The sequence below is a fragment of the Bombus impatiens genome, unplaced genomic scaffold (genome assembly GCF_000188095.3).
Source record: "Bombus impatiens unplaced genomic scaffold, BIMP_2.2 scf_0012, whole genome shotgun sequence".
Taxonomy (NCBI): Eukaryota; Metazoa; Arthropoda; class Insecta; order Hymenoptera; family Apidae; genus Bombus; species Bombus impatiens.
Genome location: NT_176431.1, coordinates 11433 through 15777, shown reverse-complemented (window position 1 = coordinate 15777; position 4345 = coordinate 11433). Strand labels below are relative to the sequence as shown.

Genomic DNA, 4345 nt, shown 5'->3' with positions numbered 1-4345 from the left:
ATACACGCAAATCTTAGGCAACTCTTACATTAACATAGTTGTGTATATTGTATCGGCTACAAAAGTAAAAATTTTAATAAATGTTGTTTAATCGTAATGTTCAGCAAATGCCATTCACGATAATATAAAGTCATATATCAAAAGCATAATAGAAACCGTCCGAAAATTGAGTCGTGAGAAATCAACATAAGAGATAAGAAAGTTCTCTGCGCATGCGTGATATGTTATGAATGTCTCAGACGGACGCAGGGACACTCTCTCTGCCTATGATCTCTCCCTGCCTTTCAAGAACGAGAACTTCCTTGTCTTCCATGTTGGTTTTTTACGATCCAATTTTCGGACGGTCTCCCCTAGCGAGTGTCCAGATCTGATGTTTATGTGCCTGTATTTTCATCCGATTACGGAACTAAGCAACTAAATAACTGCTAGGGACCTCAGTGTATTGCTGAAATATAGTTATATCGTTAGTAGCTATGGTAGTCGATGCGATTTTGAATATAGCAAAGAAGGTAACAAACAAAAAGCTTATTTCAGCGCAGTCTCTGGTGGTTCAGAATCCGCTTAAAGAATGTAGTCTACCAAAGACAGAGATAAGAAATAAGAAACGGGATAAAAAGATAAATAGGCCGAAATGGCAAGAAAAGAAACACAAAGAAAAAAGCACTGCGAAGAAACATTTTCGTTGGGCAATATAGAAAGTAGGTTAGCTCTTGTAAGCGACATTTCCTGAGAAAAAAATTCTAAGAGAAAATCTTGAAACTGAAACTAAACCAAACTAAATCATAAAATGTTGCTCGATGTTGCTGTCAGTGGAGACGTAGCTTAAAATATTTGTAGCGTAAGTTGATTTCCTACGATCTTTTTGAAATTTCGACGATACATTATTTAGTATATTATCTATACGTGATCCAATTTTTGGAGAGCCAGGCCTTGCCAAAGTGGAAATATTTATCTTCAAAGTTAAAAGTTTCTACAGTAAGCCGCTGCAAAGACGAGTTTCGCTAATTTCGAAAAAAACATTCTTACAAAGTCGTTGAACGTTTAATGTATTATGTAAAATTGCTAGAATAATATTTGTTTGATGAAAAATTAGCTCCGATCCTTTTTTGAATAAAAGTAGTGTCAAATATGTAATATTGGAAATTTCGGTGTCTCAATTGCCGAATATTATAATATCACTGCTTGGCATTGATAGTGGCACAATTAAAAAAAACGTAAATTTCAGAGAAAAGGCCTTTTAAAATTTTCAAAGAATCCTTCGTGTAGACTCCATCGCCATGAACAATAATTTTGCCATCTGATGCAAAACTAATGGAACTATAAATATTACATAAAAAAAATAGTAACATAATATAGCCTTTCCATCCACCAAATTTGATATTTTTTAAATTACGCCATTATCAGTGCCAAGATACTATCGATACCAGTTTCTGAATCGTTTATTATTGCGCGTAGAAAATACAGACAGTCAAGGAATTTTTTTCTAGAGGGAGAATCTCAGCTATGCGTAATATAATTTTTAAGTGTCAGTATATTTTACTTTTAAGACATATCTATAAGCTATAAATACCTTAGGACACGTACGTCTGACGCGGGCACAATATTTGGAAGGGAGACATAGGGAAATTGAAGCATGGCTTTTCATAGTATCGGTACAAATGCGCCTAATACTTATAGAAAATCTTTTAATTTTAATTTGCAGTTAGTTTTTTGGCAGTACTATATGTACTATATGTATGGATTTTGTTAATACCACCTAATCCGCATATACTTAGTTACCAACCCAATATATAGTACGTAGATCTACGCCTATTAGGTCGTATGATCAGGGTTACCAGATGATTCTCTTTTGGCGATATAATGTCGCATTATACCACTGCCACTCTACAGTTAGTCGCTTGTGTGCGGGATATGAATTTCGTCTTACGTTTCTCCGCGTCGCTTCGACAATGTTGTCTCCCACATTCATTTGTCTGCAGTATAAATCAAAACGTCACTGGTCCACTAAGTATACTACTTTCGACATTACCTAAGAAATCTTCTCCTTTAATTCTCTCGATCTGCCCTAACCTTCCCTAACATTGCGTAAGTTACACCGTTGGAAACCTTACGAGTTTTTTTTTATTATTTAATTTATACTTTACAATTTGTCTAGCTGGACATTTGGTAAATTTTTCTAACTTAGACCTTACGAGTGAGAGGGTTGAACAAGGGTAATCACGGCTACCACAAACGTTCCATTTAGAAAATATAGGTTAGTTTACGATACGGTTAGAAAACGTATTCTTCTCGCAAAAAGTTTATTTCACTGAAGTATATTCGTCATTACGTGCATTTAGCCGTGAATTGATACCTTTCAATACTTTTCTAGGCACGAGTTGTAAACTTTTAACGCAATCTCGCCACTGAAATTCGAGAAAGATCGTGCCGCACGCGACTGAAAATTACGTTTGTTGTGACAAACAATTGTCGATCATACATGCTTCGCTGTGTGTTAGATGCTTCGAGTTGATAAATATCGTCGGTTTTCGTGTCGATTGACGTTACTACAAAATTGCTGTAGTATCGTTGTGTATAGAATTACGTTAGCAGATTAAATTAGGTTTTAGGTTATGTAATCTAATCTATACATATTTTCTGGGTGGGACATTTGCTGTAGCTGTGACCACCCGTGCTCTACTCATAAGTTTTCCAACTGTGTATCATACGAACCAACAGGTATGAGCAGTATCACATAAACAGCTCGCGATAGTTCATATACTGAATCCTAGGGAAAACCATCTGGAAATTGAGTCGTGACTAGTGAGAAATCGACATGCGAGGCAAGAAGATTCTCGTTCTACGCATGCGTGACACGCTATGAATATCTCAGACAGAGATGAAGACGCTCTACTCATTTCCGTCTGTTTCGCAAGAAGGCGGGCTTTGTTGATCTTCCATGTTGATTTTTCGCGACTAGACACGATTTAATTTTCGGACGATTTTTCCTAGCGAGAGTCGAGGCTTGTTTTACATGAAGTAAATAACGTATCGTAAAGTATACACAAGTATACGTAAAGTATAACGTAGGCGTGGGTGTTAATGTACCATATTGCAGCCAATTTTTTTTCGACGTAAGCAGATGACGCAAATCTGAAAAGTCTTAAAATATTAAAATATAAACTCGCGTGCAATAGAATTAAATTTTGTTTATTCCATATTTACTGTATTTCTTAATCGCTATTTTAACAAATCCTTTACACTGCTTTAATCCTTAACACTTTGATGGCCGCACATTTTAGCGTAGATGCTACTGTCAATTGCCGGCACTTCTCACCGATTTTGTCTATTATCGTACAATTATGATACACTATTTGAGAAATTTGCATTGAATCCATCATCATTATTTCTTAATCATTAGAGTCTTTATCATATTATCTCGCTTTATTTCGTACACTTATGGATTATATGAATTTATTTATTTATTTCCTAATTGTCTCATGCAGTTGCAGAAATCGGGATTACAATTATTTTCTGACCATTCGCTTCAACTGTACCATCAGATCCAATAATTGCCGATCGTTTCAGCGTATCTGTAAATCGTTTCACTACAATACGAGGTAATTACGAAGAGGTAATCACCGAACACAGCAATCATCTGTCTCGCGCATAAGTAAAGCGACTAAACTAAAAGAAAGAGAAAAATGTGTTAACACATTGAACGCCACGTGAGTTACATTCAACTCGCACCGTGTTTGGCCAAGAGACTGTATGAGTTGAGTGTAAGTCCAACTCTGGTCTACGAACCCCACGATCTGCGAGTTGGATACGCCTGACATCTATGAATCGTATAATGTAAGTGCACATATTTATCGAACATTTGCTGAAGATTGCTTAATTCTTTCTCAAGACTAGTGGATCCTTTCGCCACGATAAAACGTAGAAGAATCTTGAAAATAATATAAACTGATTTTTTCATGCTTAGACAGAAAGCAAAGCTCGTACGTGTTAGTCTGACGATACAAACCTTTCGACTGAATTTTGTTTCACTCTCCACAAGGTCAATTATGGCGTCCCCTGTTCTCTCCGTACATTGTATAGGAGGTAACGGCAGATAGGCAATTTCAAAGAAACTGCTGTTTATACGTCGTATGGTTTACGTATACTATGTAAAAGCATAGTTTTTTCACGTGTCGCTGATGTCCATGGCAACAGGTTGTAATGCGACGATGGTGATTCGAGGTATCTTTGAAATGTGAGCCGATGCAAAAAACGTTGGTTAACTGCAGTTGTGGTGCAGACACCGGTTATATGGACTGGACATCTCGTGAGTTTTGTGTAACTCACGGATGCAAATGAAGAAGAA

The 4345-nt window shown here is 36.5% G+C and overlaps 1 long non-coding RNA gene across 1 annotated transcript; it reads left to right on the top strand.

The window, feature by feature from the left end:
• The first annotated feature begins 3522 nt into the window (after positions 1 to 3522).
• LOC112214076 lies at positions 3523 to 4345 on the top strand. The gene is made up of 3 exons (XR_002948003.2): positions 3523 to 3834; positions 3965 to 4083; positions 4195 to 4345. It is a non-coding gene; the product is annotated as an uncharacterized LOC112214076 (long non-coding RNA).